Source organism: Neofelis nebulosa, chromosome 7 (assembly GCF_028018385.1).
Source record: "Neofelis nebulosa isolate mNeoNeb1 chromosome 7, mNeoNeb1.pri, whole genome shotgun sequence".
NCBI lineage: Eukaryota > Metazoa > Chordata > Mammalia > Carnivora > Felidae > Neofelis > Neofelis nebulosa.
This window is the reverse complement of record NC_080788.1, coordinates 49,047,782-49,072,749: the sequence shown is the minus strand read 5'-3', so window position 1 is coordinate 49,072,749 and position 24,968 is coordinate 49,047,782. Positions and strand designations below refer to the sequence as shown.

The window sequence follows — 24,968 nt, the reverse complement described above, 5'->3', positions numbered from 1 at the left end:
GAAACAGGCTCCAGGCTCCGAGCCATCAGCCCAGAGCCTGACGCGGGGCTCGAACTCACGGACCGCGAGATCGTGACCTGGCTGAAGTCGGACGCTTAACCGACTGCGCCACCCAGGCGCCCCAAGTTCATGCATTTTGAATGTCTCTTGTAACTTTTGTCTAGAACAGTCCTTCCACCTTTTTTCCCCTTATGATATTCACTTTTTTGGAGTCCAGTACAGTTGACTTGAGAATCTCACATACTCTGAGATTTGTGTGATTGCTTCCTCTTGATGTCGTAAGTGAATGCATGCACTATTCTAAAGCAAATGCTTTATCTTTTCCGCTAAGCATTTTAACTTATGAGTCAATGTCCATACAACTTGAGCACCAATTAATTGCCTGAGTACACACTAACTGAATTACATGATATTAAGACTGATTTATAACTTTAATACAAATTTAATGATATGTACAATTGTTTTTTGTGTGGCAAAGTATTCAGGCACAAAAGTTAAATATCTCATATAAATGATAATAATCAATATTCTTTTGCTCAACCAAATCAACCTGTCATAGTTTTCTTTCATTTTTATTATTTCTCCAGTAATGAGCCAACAACATTACATAGAAGCAACAGCAAAAGAGTTTAATCCTCACAATTATTCAAATATTAAGAGATCTAATATTCTGGTTTCTTCTGCCTTCCTCCCTTGTACAGTTATGACTGACGCTTAATCTTATCTTTCCTTATACCTTCCCTACAGAGACTGGTCCTAAGGGATCTTTCAGCAATTCACTGACCACGATTTCACATCATTAGTCTCTTCGGTTTTAAATCTACAACAGAAAAAACACAGTGTCCCCACTTTGCAAAAAGCCCATTTGGAAACCAGAGCTGGGACAATGCACTGCCAGGCTGATTACCTGGGAGAGAAGAGAAAACAAAGTGAGCCTGGTTTATGGATATATAGCATCTGGGCCTCTAGAGGTGGGGATGACAAAGTAAAGTTATTCTTTAATGAGGAAGGAAGTAGAGACCCAACTTTAACAGCATGTACAATGAGCAACAAGAGGGCGCCAATCACTTCCAAGCAAAACAAATGAAAAAAATATCAAAAAAAAAAAAATACTAAAACTCTTCCAGATAATAATGCTGTTGTGTATTGACTGCCAATACATAATACTTCATATACATTGCTTATAAAATGAGGTACAAAGAAAATACAAATCTAGAAGAGGAATCAAAATTAAATCTAGATTTGTCTTCTTACAAGTCTATATTGTATTTACTGATACCAGATAAAAAGAACTAACTGCACAATTAGAGAGTTAATGCACATTAAAACAGTGAGTAAACAAATGTAAATGAGTGAAGGAATTCCATTCAGATAAAAAATTATGAGCAAAATGTCACTGGGAGAAAAAGAAGTTAACAGACCACTTATACCTTTCTGAAGCTTATTATAAAAAGCTAAAATACAGTAATTCCTCAGCTACTAACTGGCAACACTACAATATTTGCTTTATTTCTTAGTATAATCTTAGTAAAAAATATTTATTTATTTAGTATAATCTGTTGTGTCATGTACACTGAAGCTCCAATATGTGGCACAAATACATATTTGGGATTTTACATCTTTTTGACGAACTGGCTCTTTTATCATCATGAAATGATTCTCTTTATCACTGGTAATAACCTTTGTCTTGAAGACTTCTTTGTCTGGTATTATTAGAGCCACACAAGCTTTCTTATGATTAGTATTTGTGTACTATGTCTTTTTCCTTCCTTTTACATTTAGTCTGTATCTTTATACTTAAAGTACATCTCCTGTAGACAGTATATAATGTAGTATTGCATTTTTATCCAGTCTGAAAAATCTGACTTGTAACTTGTAGTGTTCAGCACATTTACATTTAAGGTAAATATTATTATGGTAGGCTTTGTTTCATCTAGTATTTTTTAGTATTCCATTTCATTGCTTATATTGACTTTTTAGCCATACCACTCTGTTTAGTGATTGCTTTAGGGATTTGTCATATACAGTCTTAATCTTTAACAGTCTACCTTCAGTCAATACTGTATATTTTCATCTTATAACAATGCAATTCACGCTATCTTGCTACTATACTCTTTTTTTATTTGTACATATTATAAACCTACAATACATTAACATTTTAAAATATTTATTTTTGAGACAGAGAGGGAGAGAGGGCACAAGAGGGGGAAGGGCAGAGAGAGGGGGGAAGACACAGAATCTGAAGCGAGTTCCAGGCCCCAAGCTGACAGTGACCCTGATATAACCCATGAACCAGAACCCACAAACCGTGAGATCATGACCTGAGCTGAAGTCGGACGCTTAACCACCTGAGCCACCCAGGCGCCCCAATGTTAACTTTTTAAAAGGGGCACCCACCTTTTATATAGTTTTCATAAAAAAGAAGAAAAAAATGTCATTTATACAAAGACCAATTCTGGCTCTCTTAAATTCCTTCATTTAGAGATGACAGGTATGTTTCTGACTAGTATGTCTCCTTTAGCCTGAACTTTAGTATTATTCGTTGTGAAGTCTCATGGTGAAGAGTTCCCTTAGCTTTTGCTCAAATAAGAATGTATTTATTTTGCCTCCATTGCTGAGAGTTATTTTTGATGGATTTATAATTTCAGGTTGGTAACTTATTTTTGATGGATTTATAATTTCAGGTTGGTAACTTCTTTCTTTCGTAACTTTAAAAAAGATAATCCATGGGGCGCCTGGGTGGCGCAGTCGGTTAAGCGTCCGACTTCAGCCAGGTCACGATCTCGCGGTCTGTGAGTTCGAGCCCCGCATCAGGCTCTGGGCTGATGGCTCGGAGCCTGGAGCCTGTTTCCGATTCTGTGTCTCCCTCTCTCTCTGCCCCTCCCCCGTTCGTGCTCTGTCTCTCTCTGTCCCAAAAATAAATAAAAAACGTTGAAAAAAAAAAAATAAAAAAAAAAAAAAAAAAAAAAAAAAAAAGATAATCCATTGTCTTCTAGTCTCTATTATTTCTTATGAAAAGTATAATTATTATTATGATGATGATTATTATTCCCTTATGCAAAATACAATGTGTCTTCCCCCCACCACCAGTCGCTTCTAAAATGTTCTCTTTAAGTTTCATTTTCAGCAATTTGACTTAATGTGTTAGTATGGTTTTGTTTACTGTGCTTGCAGTCTGTTGACCTCCACAAGTCTGTAAAATGTATTGTCCAAATTTTAGTCAAATTTGGAAATCTTTCAACTAACACAGCTTTAAACATTTTTCTGCTGCAATCTCTCTTCTCTTTCTGAAACTCCATTTACACGTATGTCCTACCACTCAATATTAGCATGGCTCTCTGAGGCTTATTCTCCCCCACCCTGAAGTTTTCTTCTGGCAGTTTTCAATATGCCATCATACATAACCCTCAAATATTTCATTCCAGGTACTGAATTTTTCCGTTTCAGATTTTCCATTTGATTCTTATTTAGATTTCCACTTCTGTTGAGATTCTCGATCTGGGCATGGATAATGCCCATCTTATCAGAAACAATTTAAAATACCTGTCAACTAATTCTGTATCTTTCATCCCTGACTCTGTTCCAATTGTCTTTTTCTTCAAAAGAGGAGTTGCATTTTCCCACTTCTTCATATGTTTAGTAATTTCTTATATAGCTGGAAATTGTTGGTACTATGATGAGTCTCTGGAGTTCCTCCAAAGTGTGTTTTGTTCTGGCATAATGTTAATCTATGGGCAGTTCAACCTGATACTTTGAGGGTTAGTTTTAGACTGTTAGGATGGGTCTAAAATAGCTCCTCCTTGGGGCGCCTGGGTGGCTCAGTGGGTTAAGTATCCAACTTTGGCTCAGGTCAAGATCTCATGGTCCATGAGTTCAAGCCCCATGTCGGGCTGTCAGTTCAGACCTTGGAGCCTGCATCGGATTCTGTCTCCCTCTCTCTCTGCCACTCCCCCACTGACATTCTGTATCTCAAAAAATGAATAAACGTTCAAAAAAAATTTTTTTTTAATAAATAAATAAATAAATAAAATAGCTCCTCCTCTATGAGTAAAGTAACCTTGGTCCTAAAGTATACAACTTTCTGGGGTGCCCACTAATGCTCAAGGTGCCCAACTAGCTCCTTCCAATCTGGCTGGCCAAAATTCTGTGTGACCTCTAGAATCTTTTCTTGACTTACAGGCCCCAGTAGTTTGTTCTCTGAAAAGAGACCTGCCCTGCATATGTGGAGTTCAGTATTCAGCCAAAGAATCCAAGGACCCTGTGGAGATTTCTAAAGCTCCTTCTCCAAATAGCTCCCTCCTTTCCAACACCCAGCCTCACAAATTCCAGGTGCTTCAGCAGCCACACACTCCAATCACTGTTTTCTCCAATGCACTAAATCTCTGGTCTCTCTATGAGCTCTCCTGTACTGAGCTTCAGTTTGGAAAGCCAGAGTGAGCTTACCTCTTGGGTTTTCCTTCTCTCAAGGATCACTGTCCTATGCTCTGCTATCTAATGCTAAGAAAACCTCAGTTGCTTCATGTATTTTATCCAGTTTTATGGTTGATTATGGAGACAGGATAAATCCAATACTCATTACCCCATTATGGCAGGATCTGGAAGTTAAGATATATCAAAATTAATTTTTAAGTACTTTTTAAGATTATATTAACATATTAAAAAATTGATGAATATAAAAATGAAAAAAAAAACAAAACAAAACAACCTAAGACCACATCCAGCAAAGAATTTCTGCTAAATTCTACTGTGTTTTCTTCTAACTACATTCATACATTTGTACATACCCATGTGTGAAAGATCTTTTTTAAATTAGGGTGAAACTAGTTTATTTTTCCTTTTCCATTTAACACTGCATGGTGGGCATTTCCCAAGTCCTTATACATTAACTGAAAACAGAATCTTTTATGGCTATATAAAAATCTTGATAGTAATTTATAATTAATAATAAGCATTCTCTTACTGTTGAACATTTAGGTCACACCATTATAAATGAAGGCTTTGTCTTCAAATATCCACATGACTCACTCTATAATTCAGGTCTTTATTCAAATACTACCTTGGTGAGGGTTCCATGACAAACCTATTTAAAACTGTAATCCTCTCCCGGACATACAACTCGGTCTTTTTCCTGCTTTGCTTTTCTTCGGAGAATTTACCACTATGTCACATAGCATATATATTTTTAATTTTATGCTTATTATGTCTCCCTCCACTACAATGCAAGCTTTATGAAAGCAGACCTTTTTGATTAATTTGTTTACTGCCAGACTACTTGCCTAATATTAAGCACTTAATATTAGGTGAATAAACGAATGATTATAATGAATGAATACTGAGAGAGACACCATACAATATGATTTAAGTGAGGCCAAAACAAACAAAAAAATTACTTATAGGAAAAAAAGAAAGAAACATATGTTTCATACAGATGGTGGAAAGAAGTTATTTTGTTTTTTAAGTTTTCTATTTTTAATACCCTTTGCTTTTATGATATAGAAAATAAATGTTCTTTTTTAAAAAGATGGTGCATTAAGATTATATATCAAACGAGAAGAAATGTATATGGATAGAAATGGACTAAAACATCTTTCTGACTCGTGATTCAAACTGTGACAAATCATTATTTAAAACCAACACAAGACTATAAATATTTGCTAACATAGCACTGTGGGAGATACAAAGATGAGTAAGACGTGGCTGCTACCCATCAGGGGCTCAACATCAACTGGGAAAGACATACACAGTAGAAAAAACAGTACGTGCAAACTATGATAAGTGCTGTACTGAAAGTACAAGGTAAAATGGGTTGACAAGACACTGGAAGGAATATAATAAACTGGGGTGACCTAATCATGGTCTTGAAACTTGTCTTCAAATATGCAAAGGGAAGAGGTAAGCATTACTGCTAAAAGGTAAGCCAAAGCCAAAGGGAAAAGATAGACGACTATACCCCAGACCTTTAAGAGAACATTATATCCTCTAAAACACCTATCAGGCAAGGGGTGCAAGGCAAGGATACCCTTCAGGGATGGGCAAAAACCCTAAACGTGTGATACAGCTGGACCTAATACAGATAAGATGTGGCGGGTCATGTAGTGAAATGGAACAAGTTTGAGGCATTCACATCATAATTTTTGTAAAATTTTATAAAAAGCACTGTGCTAGTCCATGGATGTCAGAGAAAGGAAGGCAGAGAAGATAAGCTGGAAAGTCAAGCTGGAAACGAATTAGGAAGTGTTTAGACTTAATCTGTATGCAATTTTACAAGAAATGTTTTTAAAAGTAAATTGTTTATTTCAGAAAAAATGTAAAATTATTTTGAAAATTATCCATATCATCAATCCCAACATTACTGAAAGGCACGATTTTGGTGTGTTTTTATTCTATTTTCTTTTTCTAAAATTAGAGTTGTGTGTGCAGGTGCATGCAGTGTGTATGTTTGCCTGTATGAAACTGTGTGACTATACCGTAATTTTTGTCTCCCGCTCATGTTCTATCAAAAGTATTTATGTAATGACATACTCTCTTTAAAAATTTTTAATGGCAGTGTAACCATAAAAATTTTATTCTGTTCTGATTGGTCTTTTAATGTGGACTTAAAGGTATAGGTAAGAAAGTTAATACCTAAAGGTGTTTTTGTTTTTCATTTTAAGTAGTAAAATCTCGTTTGTATTGAGATGTTTTCTACTACTTCCAAGAGAAAAAAATCTTCCCCTCTGACAAAAGTTCATTTCTATCTTGTTCTAGTTTTTTTTTTAATCATCTCACCTTTTTTTCACTGAACCATTTATTCATCTGTAATTGTTCTCATGACTTGCTGTTGAGGCTCTAAATTTATTACCCCCTCATTCAAACAGCTAAGCAAATGCACTAATACCATCTCTTCAATAATCCTCCTGCTGGTTTTGTGATGACCCTTGTATCATATGTTTGCATTAAAATTAAAATAGATTGATTATGAGTTTAAGTTTTAAAAAAGAACATGAATGACAGTAGCAAACAAGATTTCATTATTTAAGATTACTGAATGTAACAGTATTATATTTGGAATTCAAGGGATGAGCAACCATACAAAACAGCCAAAATACACTAGTCCAAAATATAAAGTTTTGTTTTGTTTTTCAATCTGCCACAATCACTCCAAAGCCCATTCATCTCTTTAAGTCATCACAAAGATTAAACACGTGTAACATGAGCTACATAATCAAGCAGCAAATACACTGTAGCACTGGCATCCTCTAAAACTGACTTTTCTAGCTGGTTGTGAGTATAGTCCCTAACAGCTCACTGTCTTCATCCAGGAAAGCAGTTTTCTGAGCAACATCTAAGTTCTTCACACTGGGCTGCCAATGCTGGAATACACATTCCAAGTTACTTTTAAAAAGTGAATTTAAACAACGCTGGAGAACTTATTGTATTATTCAAATAAAGTAAGACAAAAACTGTACTTCTTTCCAAACAGGGTGAAACTTTAGTGAATTCACAACATTTTACAACTCACTTCAGGAGTTAGGAATCCTAAAGTGTCCTTTTAGCATCATTCCTCCCCATCTTCAACTGGTTGGAATTATATCTAGAGACCAAAGCAACCAAGCAATCAGCCTAGCACAACCTTTCCTTCTGTTAAACTTGCCTGTTGACTCACACCTTCCCTACAGTAATTAAATGATTTTACATAATCTTTTTCATAGCAAAGGCTCATTATATCTTTTCTTAAACAACCTCGTTAGGCTTTCAAACAACCTGATAAAGAAATATAAACCTGTCAACTTCTCAGATTCTAAATGTAAGAAAAGCAGACATAAAATTTTAACAAATTACCTAGGTAAATTTTTTTCTTTTATATTGAGGACAGGAAGGCAGTGAAAAAAAGGTAAAAGGTGGAAAGGATAAGAACAAGAGCAAACAACAACAAAAAAAAAAGATGGAGAAAAAATTCAGAGAGACAAACTAGGAGATTCTGAATTATCTGCTATAAACATCTTGTATTCTATTAACATGAGTGCTGTAAGGAAATACTTCTCTTCACAATTTACTGGAAGTTAGTGGTGTCTTGCGTTAGACTGGATGATCCACATTTAATACAAGTTTAAAGACGTACATGTAATAGACCAATGCAGAGAGTGGTCTAGAGTAATGACTAGAAGGAGAGGTGAGAAAGTGATGATTAACTATAAAGATTAGGACAAGTGTAGGCATCCAACATAGTTATCCAGAGAGAAGTCACCTAGGGAAGTACAGAAAGCAAGGAATAGCTTTAGGGTCACTAACAGATGTTATATGCCAGCTTCAGAGGCAGAACTGGAGAAAAAAGACAAAAGGTGATAAAGGAACTGAGAAAGAAAACCTGGACTTAAATGGGCTAGAGGCAAAGATGGAACAAGAAAGTAATTCAGAGAGAAAACTATTAATAAGTACTTTGTTAAGATGTGCCGCTTAACACAACAAAAGTGTGACTCTGATGTAATGTACCCACTTGTATTCAAGCGTATACCCAAAGTTTTCCTTATCATGATGATATATATATATATGATATATGTAATGTAACATACAGTTTTGCATATACTGTATGTCCCTCCAGAGAGGAAGAACGTAAAAACAAAGCTGCAGCCCCAAAGAAAAGTGACACCTAACACAGGGATTGGAGTAGAAGTGGTAACCACCAGCCAAAGAACAAAAGAGAACTTTCTTTCTGTCTGTCTGGAAGTTCTTATCTGTTTAATATAGGAGAAACATTTTAGAGATCTGTGTTTTGTTGTTTAAAAACTTTAAAATCCCCTAGGAGCAAGAAATAAAATACTCTCCAAGAAAACAAAAGTGATCAGAAAGATTTTTTTAAAGAACTGAGATAGACATAAAAAAAATACAAGTAGTTAATCTTGAATTCTCTGGAAATATATTGCCTTCAAGAAAGAAATCACATCACCCAAAATTAAGCCTTAAGGATCACAGCTAAGTGAATAGGTTGTCAATATGCCAGACTTCTTCATACTTTGTTTACAACAAGTCAGGCTATACTAATGTGATATGTCATAATTTCCAGAGGTTAAAAAAGTGTGGCAGCAATACCACAAAGCTGTTTTTCTCCTCCCCTATATCACCAGTGAAAAACTGTAAAGAATTTTAACGAATCTCTAGTAAGCATACTGAACACTTCTTTTCAATAAAGAAGCACACAACATATACCAGTAAAACCCATCATACAAGGAGAAAAGGTGAATTTCAGAAAAATGCTTTATGCTTAAAGCTAAAAACAAAACAAAACAAAACAAAAACCCCAACAACTTGAGATTATACATACTAATTTAAATTCCGATATAATTTCTCTTTGGTAATGCTGTCTACGTTAATAAATTATACATTCAAAAAGGTCATCTATAAACAAAAATTTGCAATAAGCTATCCTTTTATACTGCTGGAAATGGTGTATAAAGATTTTTACTGGTAAAAACACTGAAGTTTGCTATTTTTATTTATAACTTCTACTATACTTAGTAACTTATAACTTAAACACACGAGGGGGTGGACAGTGTGACATGGGAGGAAGAATAGCACGAAAATCTGCACCAGACTTCCAAATGACATCTAAAAGAAGTTTGGTAGTTATGGAGTTTGCTCATGCATTCACTCATCCTGTACTAGAGAAATAATCTCTAAATGAGAGAGCTATAATTCCTGTCTTTGTGGTGTTGATATTCCAACAGAGGAGACTATAAAATTATACAATTATTTTATTAGAATTGGAATGTGTGGTAACAAGAATTAGAACCCAGTAGGGAAGTGATTTAAGGACCTCACTATGTCAAAGATTCAGGAAAGACTCCTTCCTTTTGTACTTGAGTGGAGCTCTGACGGATATGTAGAAATTTACTTAAGGTGGGGAAAACTGGTGGTTAGGGTTCCGAGAGTATGGATTAGGCAAAAGGACAGCAAGTGAGGGAATGCAGGAAAACAAAACTAATTACAGATCCCAAAATGGCATTCTAGTCTATTAAAAATAGTATCTAAATGCAATCATTTAAACAAGAGTTTGAGACTTCAAAAATAGTAACATACCAAACTCCACTGCAAAAAGGAAACCATCAATAATAGTAATAAGGCTACTGGACTGTTATAATGATAATCATTTGTAAGTTCTTTAAAACAGTATCTCTACTGTTAATACATAGTTTCATTTTAGTTATTTAAAATAACTGAGTTATATGTAAAATGTTCTATAGTCTAATTCTCACCTTTTACTAATTTAGTTAGGTCATTTATTCTAAATTCCTGATGCCTCATTATATTCAATAGATACATTATGAACATTTAGTCTCTCTGATGGCACATTTAAAAAATTTTAGTAACAACACCTATGATACTGTACTTAATATGGAAGCATGTCCCTATAAGCAAAAAACCTAATATATAGCATAATTTTTTGTTATTATTACAGCTCTACTTAAAGAAAATGGAAACAGTTACATTTATAATTACAAAAGTACTCTTTAAAATCGTTTGGAAAACAGAAGTATAAAGAAAATGAAATCATTCACAGCTAACTCCCAACACCTTGAGACCACCACTTACTAATATTTTTAAATAATTTTAAATATTTTTAGTAATTTTTAAATACTTCATCTTTTACACACCTACACATACGTGCACACACACCCCTAGTGTAAAATGTCGGTAACCCAGCCTTTGCCCCTCTATAGTTTCTTCTCCACACAGCAGCCCAGGGAGCCTAAAACACCAGTAAGGTCATGTCACACCTCTGCTCAGAGACTTCCAATGGCTCCCACCTCACCCAGAAGAAGCACCTAAGTTTTAGTGCTTACTAGACCTGCAAGGCCCTACACAAATCTACCCTCTTTTACTTACGACCTCATTGCTACACTCTAGCATACTCCCACCACTCTGGCCACTTGGCCTCCTTGCCACAGCTTTCTCACCTTCACATTTGCTGTTCCCTCTGCCTGGATAACTCTTCCCTCAAATATCATCACGGTTTTCCTCTGTCACAATACAGGTAATACAGTTAAGAATAAAAAGTAATCACAGTAACATATGGTGTTTTAAAGTGAAAAAGTTCTTTGAATTTACTGTGGTTAAAGAGTAACAGCCAACATATATCAAGTTCTTACCATGTGCCAGATTCTATACCAAAGTGTTTTATATGACTTATCTCATTTAATCTTCACCACTCTGTACAAGGTAAGCACTATTACTATTTCCACTTTACTGATAAAGGAAACAACTTCTAAAAGTTATGGGGACCTGAGTAGCAAACCCAGGCAACTAATTTCAGAATGCATTATGACACATCACTAAAGTGAGCTTCCTCTTTGTGATTCTCATTATTTCTTGCTTTATAACTTTTAAATATGTTTTTCTTTAAATGAAAGTTTTTATGCTAGACAGAGAAATTTCTAACCATCTTAAAGAAAATTAATTTAGTAAAGTAGTATCTCACTGGTTCGAAATACATTACAGAAAAAAGTAACAGCTCACATGTTATGCTCTATAATTACAAATATAAAAAGTTGAAATGTCAGAAAATAATGTGTGCCATAGGAAGACGCAAGTATTTGACCAGCTATGATGAAGCTTAAGGGAATACTGAGACCATTTTTTTTTTTTAGCAGTAAGCCTCTATACAGAAGAAAGCTCTTTAGCATGTCTAAAGTAATATAAAGATTGGTCCACAAAGGATAAAGACAAGGAAAGACCATAAAGAAAAAGCACAGAGCAATTACAACTTCATTTTTGAGTTTCTACAAATCAATGTTCTACTGTTAAGTCCATCAACATGTAAAACAAAAATACTATCTTGAATGCTCCTACTGCCTTCAAACCTTCAGAAGTGATTAGATAAATACCTTTCCATTTCTAATCAATTCAATCAATATAGTTCACTTTTCAACTGCTTTAAAAAACATCAAAACATCCTAAAATTAAATCATTGCAGTTACTGCACAACTTTGAAAGTACACTAAAAACCACTGAATTGTATGCTAATGCAGGTAAATTTAGTGGTATGTAAATTATCTCATTACAACAGTTTAGGGGCACGTGGGTGGCTCAGTCAGTTAAGCATCCGACTTCATCTCAGGTCATGATCTCACAGTTCATGAGCATGCTTTGGATTCTGCATCTCCCTCTCTCTCTCTACTCTCTCTCTGCTCACACTGTGTCTCTCAAAAAATAAACAAACATTTAAAAAATCAGAATGTACATAAAAAATGTTCACTAAATTACTCATAAAATTAATTCTAAACAGGAAATTAAATACTTTATACACAAAACTGGACACAAAATGGCCATTTTAGAAGATGTGGAGAAAATGGAACCCTTAGGCATTGTTGGTGGGAATGCAAACTGGTGCAGCCACTGTGGAAAACAGTTATGGAGGTTCCTCAAAAAGCTAAAAATAAAACTACCCTACACTCCACCAATCACACTATTTATCCAAAGAATATAAAAACACTAAATCAAAGAGATGCATGCATCCCTATGTTTACAGCAGCATTATCTACAATAGCCATGATATGGAAGCAGCCCAAGAGTCCATCGACTAATGAATAGGTAAAGAAGATGTGGTGTACAAACGTATGGCCAACTCATTTTTGACAAAGCAGGAAAGAACATCCAATGGAAAAAAGACAGTCTCTTTAACAAATGGTGCTGGGAGAACTGGACAGCAACATGCAGAAGGTTGAAACTAGACCACTTTCTCACACCATTCACAAAAATAAACTCAAAATGGATAAAGGACCTGAATGTGAGACAGGAAACCATCAAAACCTTAGAGGAGAAAGCAGGAAAAGACCTCTCTGACCTCAGCCGTAGCAATCTCTTACTCGGCACATCCCCAAAGGCAAGGGAATTAAAAGCAAAAGTGAATTACTGGGACCTTATGAAGATAAAAAGCTTCTGCACAGCAAAGGAAACAACCAACAAAACTAAAAGGCAACCAACGGAATGGGAAAAGATATTTGCAAATGACACATCGGACAAAGGGCTAGTATCCAAAATCTATAAAGAGCTCATCAAACTCCACACCCGAAAAACAAATAACCCAGTGAAGAAATGGGCAGAAAACATGAATAGACACTTCTCTAAAGAAGACATCCGGATGGCCAACAGGCACATGAAAAGATGTTCAACGTCGCTCCTCATCAGGGAAATACAAATCAAAACCACACTCAGATACCACCTCACGCCAGTCAGAGTGGCCAAAATGAACACATCAGGAGACTATAGATGCTGGAGAGGATGTGGAGAGACGGGAACCCTCTTGCACTGTTGGTGGGAATGCAAATTGGTGCAGCCGCTCTGGAAAGCAGTGTGGAGGTTCCTCAGAAAATTAAAAATAGACATACCCTATGACCCAGCAATAGCACTGCTAGGAATTTATCCAAGGGATACAGGAGTACTGATGCATAGGGGCACTTGTACCCCAATGTTTATAGCAGCACTCTCAACAATAGCCAAATTATGGAAAGAGCCTAAATGTCCATCAACTGATGAATGGATAAAGAAATTGTGGTTTATATACACAATGGAATACTACGTGGCAATGAGAAAAAATGAAATATGGCGTTTTGTAGCAGCATGGATGGAACTGGAGAGTGTGATGCTAAGTGAAATAAGCCATACAGAGAAAGACAGATACCATATGGTTTCACTCTTATGTGGATCCTGAGAAACGTAACAGAAACCCATGGGGGAGGGGAAGGGAAAAAAAAAAAAAAGAGGTTAGAGTGGGAGAGAGCCAAAGCATAAGAGACTGTTAAAAACTGAGAACAAACTGAGGGTTGATGGGGGGTGGGAGGGAGGGCAGGGTGGGTGATGGGTATTGAGGAGGGCACCTTTTGGGATGAGCACTGGGTGTTGTATGGAAACCAATTTGACAGTAAATTTCATATATTAAAAAATAAAAAAAAATAAAAAAAAAAAAAAAAAAAAAAGAAGATGTGGTGTATATATACAATGGAATATTATTCAGCCATAAAAAAGAATGAAATCTTGCCATTTGCAATGACATGGATAGAGCTAGAGAGTATAACACTTATTAGTGAAATAAGTCAGAGAAAGACAAATGTCCTATGATTTCATTCATATATGGAATTTAAGAAACAAATGAACAAAGGTTAAAAAAGAGAAAGAGAGACAAACCAAGAAACGGACTCTTGAGAACAAAATGATGGTTACCAGGGGGGAGGTGGATGAGGGGATGGGTTAAACAGGTGATGGGGAGTAAGGAGCACACTTGTGATGAGAACTGGGTGATGTATGGAATTGTTCAACCACGTATTTTACATCTGAAACTGTTATACAGTATGTTAACGAGCTAGAATTAAAATAAAAACGTTAAGCAAAAACATGGCCATTTTCCCTTTAGATCTTTATAATTTAAGTACCTTATCATTTACACGTAACTTTTAGGTTCTCAAATTTAGTGTTACAACATATTGGTGAAGCATGTTACAAGTAATTGGTTACTAAATAATAAAGTACCAAAGTCAGTGAAAAGTATACTTGTAAACAACATAAGGTTGTCTTGATTTTTTTTCCCCCAGCTTTTAGAAACCTTTTATTTTCCATCAACCTTATTTCTTTGTGGAAGAGCAGCTTAAGACCACTCAGTAGTTGTTCATACACATTCAGTGGCCTGAGCAGTGGAAGCTGCAGCCCTGTCTTCCGTGGTGGGCAAGTGTTCCAGTCTTCAGTAGGGAACTGCTAACGGAGCACAGAGGGCATCTGCACACCTTTAGACCAGTCTGCGACTTCAGGTTGAGTAGCAGTCAACTCAGGAGCTGGAGCAGTCCATTCACCCTGAAATTCCTCCTTTGTCATAACATTTTCAGCAGTGGCCTGCTCTTCCTTTTCAATCTCTTCAGGATCTCTGTAGATGAAGAAATCAGTCATGACCTCCCATGATCTCCCATGACCTCCCATTTCCCGTATTTACGGGAAATGGTGCCATGCATGCACAGAAATTCTGGGGCCAGCGTCCACCACCCCAGACACAGTGAGTGGGTTCCCTTCTTGTTGCAAGGGATGGCAATATCCATGTAGCAAAGAGGAGAGTCTGTGTCACACAGAGCAATGGTAGGCAGGTTAACATAAGACGTTTCACTCAGAGGCTGGTGGTCAACCCTGGAATCAGTAACCACCAGAAGTCTTGGTTGCAGAAGGATGCCTGGATCTGGCTAGTGAAGGTTCCAGGAATGAAGTGGCCAGCAATAGAATTGGCTCCAGGGGTGGCAGCAAACTTCAGCATAGCTAACTGGCCAGTATTCCTGGATGACAGAGCACTGACATCAGTGGGGTTTTCAAAGGCAACAATGGCAGGAGTGCCTACAGAAGCTTCTCCCAAGTTCTCTTCAGATTTATGATATAGATGTCATCATTCTTCCTTTTGGAAAGTCAAGGTTGGTGCCACTTAAGTGGGTACCTGCTACAAGGAATTTCAATTTGTAAGTCAAGGTTGGAATTTGGAAGTTCAATTTGGAAGTCAAGGTTGGGGCCACTTAAGTGGGTTCCTGCTACAAGGAATTTCAGGGCATCTTCCTCCTTCATTTGCAGACTATCAAGGGCTCTGGACATCATGGAAGCTTTTTTTAAAGTTATGAGGGGAACCCAGAACACTGGTTGGACCCCTCTCTGGGCAGCACAGAAAGGCAGTTGTTTTGGTTTTTTAATCTACTGTAACAGTCTCTTTTAATTGGTGTATTTTGAACATGCACAGTTAAAGTGATTATTGATACAGTTGGATTAATATGTACCATATTTTAATGATTTACTATTCATTGCTCTTTTTCTTTGTTTTTTATTTTTTTGTCTTCTCTATTTCTGACTTCTCTGGTTTTATGTGAACACCTTATATGATTCTATTTTCTTTACTCTTTTGGCATATCAATTACACTTCCTTTCAAAATCTTTTTAGTGGTTTGCAATATACTTTTATGACTAATCCAAGTACACTTTGAAAACACTATACCACTTTAGTTACTACAAGTACTTTCTAAAACTATTCCCAATTCCTCTCTCCTGTTCCTTATGACATTGTTGTCATTCATTTATTCATAAGGTATAATCACCAAATACATTATTTTGAACAAACTATTATCTGTTAGATCGATTAAATGTAAGAAAAATGAAAGCTTCTATCTTCATTTATTCCTTTTCACTCCTTTATGTAGATCTAAATCTTTGACCTATATCATTTTCTCTTCCTTTGAAGAACTTGTAACATCTCTTGCAAAGCAGGTCTACTAGTTACATATTCCCTCAATTTTGGTTTGTCTGAAAAAGATCTTATTTCTCCTTTACTTCTGAAGGATACAGACACAGAATTCACCAGATACAAAGTTGGTGGTTTTCTTCTTTTAACTCTAAATACTTTACTCTCTCCTTGCTTGCTTGATTTCTGAAGAGAAGTCTGATAAAATTCTTATCCTTGTTCCTCTATAAGTAAGGTGGTTATTTCTCTCTGGCTTCTTTCAAGATTTTATCTTTGTCTTTAATTTTCTGCAGACTGAATGCAATGTACCTAGGCATAGATTTTTGTTGTTTATTCTGCTTGGTATCTCTGAGCTTCCTGGATCTGTAGTTTAGGGTCTTTAATTTTTGGAAAATTCTCACCCATTATACTTCAAACACTTCTGGTTTCTTTCTCTCTTCTCCTTCTGATATCCCAATTGTGCTTATGATACACCTTTTATAATTGTCCCACAGTTCTTGGATACTCTGTTCCATCTTTTTCACTTCTTTTCTCGGTGCATTTTAGTTGTGGGAGTTTCTATCGATGTATCTTCATGTTCACTGATTCTTTCCTCAGTTATGGCCAGTCTACTGTATAGGCCCAATGAAGGCATTCTTCATTTGTTACAGTGTTTTTGATTTCTGGCATTTCCTTTGGATTATTTCTTAGAGTTTCCATCTTTGTGCTCACATTACTTATCCATTCTTGCATGATGTCTACTTTTTCCATTAGAGCACTTAGCATATTAATCATAATTTTAAATCCATAGGATAATAATCCCCAAATCTGTGTCATATCTGAAACTGGTTTACCCCTTCAGATTGTGGGTTGTTTTTGTTTGTTTTTGTTTCTTTTTTGTTTTTATGTTTGTGTTTATTTTTGCCTTTGAGCATGCCTTGTAATCTTTTCTTGAAAGCCAGATACACTGTTGGGTAAAAGCAACTCTAGTCAACAGGGCTTTAGAGTAAAGTTTTGTATTTATCTACTAGGATTTGGGCTGTTTAACTGTTTGCTGTAGGTGTGGTGTCTAAAGCTAAAATTTTTTCTAATGTCCTTGCTTTTGTCTCCCATGTTCTCTTTGGGAATCCCTAAAGACTCTATAAAAAAGGTGTGAGGCTTACTCTTGTTTTAGATGCAATCCTGTTATTATACAGGAGCCCTACTAACATGGTGGTAAAGCTGGAGAGAGGCATTCTATTGTCCTATAATTAGGTCTCAGTATTTTAGTTAGCCTATGTTGGATACTTCCCTTTCCCGGGGTCAAGAAAGCTTTGGTAAAGACCCTGTTAGTTAGGCTCTAGTAAAATATTTTCCCTTGAAACAGGCCTGTTAAAAACAATAGAGAGCTCTGGGTATATTTCAAAATGACGACTTTTCTCCTCCTCCTTCCCTGACCCTTCCTATAAACTCCCCACCCACTGAAGCCCTCCCTCACTATGCAAGCAGTAAAAGATTTTTCTCTGATCCTCACAGGGAGAACCTGGTAGGTCTCCTGGAAAGTGTGGGGATACCAGTCTAACACTGGGCCTCCTCTGTTTTCAACACTCAAGCTAGGCCACCCAGAGCTCTAGCATTTAATCCATCAGCTAAGTTTAAAGTGTTCCTACCTATAGTGGCTTCAGTTGTGGGCTTCTACTCCTGGGCTGCTGCCACCCATCAGCTTTGATTCTCTATCTGCCAGTCTCCAGTTTTGCAAGCAGCAGTTTGCCCTGAATTTGCCTCAATTCTCTGATGCATCTAAGAAGAGCTGCTGATTCTGTTTGTTCAGCTTTTTTTCTTCTTGTGATGACAGAAGTGAGGACTTCCAGCTCTTTATGTGTCATACCAAAAATGTTAAGTCAATATACTTTATTATCATAAGAGCTAAGGTAGGACTATCTCTGGAATATAACTCTTACTTATTTGCATTTTAATATGCTTTACACATAATCCTGGGTTTACCTAAGAGAGAATTATAAGACAATAATAAGCAGGTGACTATCATCCATCGTTTGTCAATAAAAGAGAGTGAAGACTGAGAACCACTATTGCAGTTTGGGATACAGAGGTCCACAAACTGCTGCCCAAGGGCCAAATCCTGCCAGCAATGGAACAAATCTAGCCATTCATTCATTTATATACTTGCATATGTATTGTCTGTAGCTACTTTCCTGATAACAATGCAGAGTAAAGTAGTTGCAACAGAAACCCTATGTCCTACAAAGCCAAAAATATTTACCATCTGGCCCTTCAAAGTAAGAGCTTGCTGGCCCTGGGTTATACATGTGACCTCTAGTATTTTGTATGTCTGTCTGTCTTTTCATTGTTGACCAGGCAGAGTGCAATGATGACCATGCACTATCTATTTTTAATGTTTATTCATGGAGTCATCCATCAATTCATTTAATATACAATTGCTGAGATTAAAGAATCAGTTTAGTGGACTTTTTTGGCAACACAGTGTAAATAATATTATAACAATTACACTCAAATACTATGAAAAATTAAAGGAGTTATAAACTCTACTTGGGGTACTCAAAGTTTGAAAGATTAAAATTTTGCCACAGAGGACTCTGGCTTACTACTGTTTATTAGAAGATATATCCTCTAAGCAAGTGATTCTCAAACTTCTGTATTAGAATCATCTGAAGGGCTAATAAAACAAAAGTTGCTGGTTACACCCCCAGAGTTTCTATTCCTGTAAATCTGAGGGAGCAGCCCCAAAATTTACATTTCTAACATGTTCCAAGGTGATACTAGTATGATGCTAATATAAAGAACGGTTGCTCTAACAAACCAAGTAGCCTCATATAAATACAATTTTAAAGCTAAAAGTGTACCTTATTTTTTAAATGTTTATTTATGAGAGAGAGAGAGAGAGAGAGAGAGAGAGAGAGAGACAGAGAGTGAGCAGGGGAGGGGCAGAGAGAGAGGGAGACACAGAATCCAAAGCAGGCTCCAGGCTGTGAGTTGTCAGCACAGAGCCGAACATGGGGCTCGAACCCATGAACTGCAAGATCATGACCTAAGCCAAAGTTGGGAAGCCTAATGACTGAGTGAGCCAGTTGCCTCTGAAAGGGTCTTTCAAAGATAAACTAGTTGTTGTACCTCTCTGAAATAGAGTATCAGACTAAAAAAAAAACCAAAAAGTCTCTGACGTCAGATGAATAGAAAGGTCCAATAGACTGTAACCTGTTTTATAAATGTGAAACACTTTGGGCCCTCAGAATTGCTCTCCTATTTTAGTTATTCCCTCGCTACTTCCCCAATAAATCCATCTTCCTCAGTTATTTGCCCTAACTCATAGGGTTCATTTGCCGTCTTCAGGCTGTGGCCATGACTCAACAAGTTACCCTAGCTTTGGGTCTTGGCTCCAGAAGTAAGTGGGTTAAATCCTCCACTAGAACCCAACTTTGAAGAAGTTATCTCCAGGTTAATGTTAAGGGGTTCTTCAAAATTCCAACTTCACCTGTTAGGAACGAGGCTGGAACACAAGTAGCTGATTAGCCCACAAAACCCTAACTAAAATACTACTGTATACTCATAAAAGATTTCTAAACTATGTAGTAGTCATTTGCTCAGTATTTTAAAATTTTTTTTAAAGTTTATTTATTGAGAGAGAGAAAGAGAGCAGGAAAATGAGTGGGAAAGGGGCAGAGGGGGAGAGGATCCCAAGCAGGCTCTGTGCTGTCAGCGGAGTAATTCCACAAACCGTGAGATCGTGACCTGAGCCAAAATCAAGAGTCAGATACTTAACCAACTGAGCCACCTAGTCGCCCCTGCTCAGTATTTTTAAAATGAAGGACACAATGGCTCTTACTTGGGAGGTATATTATTTTTTAATTTAGGCTTATACTGAAAAATATTTGATTAGTAGTACTGAAACACTAAATAAAAGATTACTTCAGTTTCACCAATGCAAATTAAAAAAAAAAAAATCTATTGCTGTAAGTCCTCAATTCTGTAAAATGCAGCTTGAGTTTAATAACTTATTTGAGCAGAAAATTACCACATCAAATGTGTAAAATACAGAAACATTAATATGTAGAAAAAAATCAAGTGCCTCTAAGAATGTAGTAGACAAAAATAGTATTCACTAGTACCTACTGCTGAATGAGAAATAGATGAAAAAGGTGTTGCCCCTAGCTTCAAAGAACTTGCTGTTGATTAAACATCACAGGACAAAAATTAAAGTGATTACATGCTTAATTGTACAAACATCAATATGCAGTGTGAGGTCAAGAAAAGGTCAACATGGACTACAGTAGCTAAAGAATGTTTTATTGTATGATGATTTGAGCTAGTATGATGATTTGAGCTATGACTTTAAAAATGGTTAAAATGTGATTAAGTAGGATTTGGATACAGGGAAGTAGAGATTCCAGAAAAGATACAAAGCAGGAATAAAAGGAGGACCACAAAATATAAGGCAGACACTGAAGTGCTAGCCGGACAGAAGTTCAACGCCGAAGAACAGAAAGAAATCAGGCTGGACTGACTGCATGGGGCCAGATTATACAGGCCTTTGAACCTGACAGCAATTTTTGGTATGATATGGTGGGCAACATAAAGTTATTATAGGTTATTAGAAGGAGACTACATGGAAAAGGATATTTTTGAAGACTTATTTTGGCAGCAATATATAGCATAGTTCAGAGAGGGGAAAGGCCAGAGGCAGAGGCAACTATGGTGCCATTGTAACAACCCAGGAATGAGATGGTAAAGCACTGGACTGTGGCCCTGGCAGTGGAAATCTAGGGAGTAGAAGATAGGGAGAAATGTTAAGTGACCCTGTGAACTTGGCAATCTTAAAATATTGGGCATAACGATAAGAGAGAAAAATATGAAACCAATATTACTAGCCTGACAGAATGAAGAACAGGTGGCATCTACTACCCAAAGAGGTAAAATAGTTAGAAATGAAAGCAAACTGAGGTAGCAAACACTATGGCACAGAAGATTACTGTGAAAATGCCAAGTTTACAAAGACAGTGGTAGCTAGCTACCTGTACTCTAGCAAATGAATCAGTAGATGTGATTAGAGTTGTCTGATCAGTCCATCTATTTGTGACTTTATCAAACAAGTGAACAGAGAAAAAAATGGATGGTTGAGAAATAAGTGCCTGGATATTCACCATTAAAGGGCATCTAGAGGAAAGAAGCAGGAAAACTAAAATGTTAGTCAGAAGTAAGGTCCATGAAAACAAAGATCTTGCATCTTTGTCCATGGAATCCCCAATGCCTGGCAGAGTAGCTGACACAAAGGCAGCTCTCAAAAAGGAATGAATGATAATTCCCAAACTACAAAGGAATCATATTAAAAACTAGAGCTGAAGACACGATAAAAGATAAAGACTGAAAACAAAGGCCACTGAGTTGGCAAGAAGAACAGGAAGCCAGACTGCAAGAGTCAAAAAGGACAAGAGCAGAGAGAAGATCTAATGGAGTGAGGGTGGTGAGCTGATGGACAGATGGCAACCAAAGGGAAGAGCAGCAGGGTAGACAAAAAGCATTATTTTACTTGTTTGGGTATTTTTCTAAATCAAAAATTATACTTGCTCATTCAAGAAATTTTCAAGAATATATAAAGGTGGGGGGGGGGAAGCATACATTTGTTCCACCATCTAAGTGCAAAACAGTTAACAGTTTTAAAATGTATGTTCACTTATTCCTCCAAATATATAAGTGGGCTTACAAATCAAACAACAGGATTATAAATGAGGGACTGAAGGGGAGGGAAAGGAGTAAGGAAAATAGTAAAACCAGGGATGAGACTAGCTAGCAATGGTTACCACGTTTCTTAAATCTTTTCTTAGTGGTCAAAAAAAACTGCATTTTTCTGCTTTATTTTTTATTATTGAGTAAGGATTTTTGCACTGTTAACTGTTTATATTATTATTCTTATAAAATGAGTATTTGCATTCTTCATTCACTTACCTAATGACTTTTTTTCTTAGACTATGAATGAGCTCTTTAGGTCACTGAAAGATCAACTCTTTGTTTTACTGCAAAAACTTTTCTCCAAGGTTGTTTGCTGCTGCTTTAAGGAAGTCATAAGCATGTATAAAGTCACAGGAAAAGCAGCCTGTGGAAAAGAACAGTTTGATGATGCTGACAGAAAGGGTATGTATTAGAACAAATTCCCTAAATATATGAAAAGGGATGAATCCAAAGGGGAAAACAAATTTCATCTGATAATGGAAAAGTACACAGATACAGATGCTAAGACACAGGATCCAAAATACGAGCTAAGTGAGGTATACAGAGGATCCCACATATAGTTGTATTCTGATCCTCTTCACGAAGTGGCCATTATTCAAAGAGAGTCAACTCAGGGTACTAACAGAGCAGTTCCTGGTCCTCTGCCCCAGTTCTCAACACGCCCATCCTTTCCTTCTCTATTATTACTTTATTTTTTTCGTCTACCTTTGCACATTAAAATTTAGATGAGAGAACTGTGATTGGTGGAAACCCCACTCCCCAGGTAAGCAAATTTTGACCTAAGCTATCTTCCCCTAATTATTCTCATTACTGGTAAGGTTTACTGCCATCAACAACTGTGACTCTAATTCCTGCTAGTGGGATATTAAGTTGTATTTGGATCAAAAGTCCATCCCTTGATTTTTAAGGTCACCATCAGATGGTTATGGTCACCATCCTGAATTTTGCCAATAAGAGTATTATATCTTACTGAATCCCTCTGAATCTAACTCTCTATTTTTTAATTTAATTGATTATAGCACACCATCGCTGCATTTAACAAAATCTTACTTTTGTTAAATTCAATTAATGACGCATGCAACTACCACAAAGGGTTGAATGTTTTAAATGAGGAGTAGTGTCTTGTTACTTTTTAATCCTCCTGACTATATATAATATACATTAAAATAAAGGTATACTGTATTCAGTTTTCCTTAACCACCTGATTCTGTAAATTCAAGACTAGTTTTTGACCTTCTCACTTCTCTGAAAACTTGTATGTACACAATTTGGCCAAACACTGGTTGTTAATATCTCCTGCTTCAGAAAAAGGAATCATGTATTTAATAATATCACAGTAACATTTTAGATCATAGACTGCTTACATACATATGCAATTAATAGATCTAATAACTGCAATCAAATTAGTGAAGTGATTCACTTAAATTAACTGAAGCATCTTGTTCAAATAGATTTCCCAGATTCCCAGAAGCACCAACTTTACTTCAAGCAAGAGGTCAATGAAGTGACACTCTTATCCAATTAAATTTTTAAAATTCCATATATACTGCAAAAACAATGGTAAGTACTTGGCTACCCCATATAAATAAAATATTTTACTGTCATAAATTATTTATTATGCAGTGACTGCTTTGTTTTAGGTATATATTCAGTCTCTGAATTCCTATGAACCTTATGTACTAGAAAATGAGAATGTTTCATTTAAATTCAGTAAAAATTCACTACATTGGGATCATCTCAGGTAAAGCCAGTCTAAATCACTGAAAAAAGTTAATTCACACAACTGAGATCATTGTTCCCCGAGAGTTGAGAAAAATTTCATGGAAACAATAGACATGAATCGAACCTTAAAGTTAGTAGACCCTTGTATCAGAAGAAAAAAGAAAGGTTTTTAAAGTACCAGGTAAAGAGACCAGCACAGGCATACAAAGAGAAACACGATAATAAAAGCAAAGAAAAAGGGTTAGTGCAAACTGCAGTCACCACTTAACAGAGTAATCCCCTGTTCTCATCTTGTAGCTACTTGACAGTACAAGGTGATCAAAGTAGGAAAGCCACAGAAAAATAAAAAGAATACAAGTGCAGAAAGAAAAACACAAACCCAAGTGCTCTCAATGCTTGGTTTGTATCTTAAAATGAGGCCTCATAAATTCCAACACCACAGCCCTAGAGACTCATACCCTCCCCCTCCAAGATAACCAATAGTTCACATTGATCCCCATGCTCTTGGTAGGTATCAGTAATCAATCAGATTTAGCATGTAAATTCAAATCAATTTGTTAATCCTGTGTTGGAATCAGTGTAAAGGTATCCTTTGCTATCTGAACCCTTGCTATCCAAGCTCAGACTATGAATGGGTTCAGGTAAAAAAAAAAAAAAAAAAAAAAAAAAAAAAATTTTTTTTTTTTTTTAAGACAAAGCTATTTGGAAGAGATGGTATTTCACACCATATGGACTCTTGCCTTCCAAAATTCCAAGACATAACAGATTGGAATCTGTCACTCTGACCTCTCGCTCTATGAATTCAGAAACCAGAGACTCAAAGAGCAAGGAATATCTTCATGTTTTCAGTTTGTTTTAAGATATGAGGAATATAAAACCTCACCTCCCACACAACTTTTCATAATATATAGAGAAGCTATTGTAATAGATGTCTGAAAATGGTATTATGCATAATTAACCAAACCTCGTTGTCTTCTATTTCCTCTTATAAATAGGAGGTATTAGAGTCCACTATCAGAAAAAAGTAAATGTCTCAAGAAAGAAAAATTAAATGTTTTAAAGTTTTTATTCACATGGGTTAAGGTTAAGTGTTAACTCTCTTATTAATCTCATAGCCAGCGCACAGTGCATTAAGGCCTCAGAGCTTATTGTTCCTTATTTATTAACTTGCCCAGGACAGGAAGATCCTTCCTCCTTTTGGTCGATGCTGCTCATCTTTAACCTGAAGTCTTAGAATCCTCAATAAAGCAGAAGAGAAAGCAAGTAAATACACACAGGCTGGTGGAAAAAGAGG

The 24,968-nt window shown here is 36.3% G+C and overlaps 1 protein-coding gene and 1 pseudogene across 3 annotated transcripts in view; both read right to left on the bottom strand.

Moving 5' to 3' along the window:
• RFX7 (regulatory factor X7) overlaps positions 1–24,968 on the bottom strand; it is a 135,308-nt gene that overhangs the window by 103,393 nt on the left and 6,947 nt on the right. Inside the window, exon 2 of one of the 3 annotated variants that reach the window (XM_058737642.1) lies at positions 22,169–22,316. The exons of the other annotated variants lie outside the window; for them this stretch is intronic. The gene's annotated coding sequence lies outside the window, so the exon portion shown is untranslated. The remainder of the gene's footprint in view (positions 1–22,168; positions 22,317–24,968) is intronic. 3 annotated transcript variants of the gene reach the window in all.
• On the bottom strand, positions 13,968–22,159 carry LOC131516519 (small ribosomal subunit protein uS2-like; annotated as a pseudogene).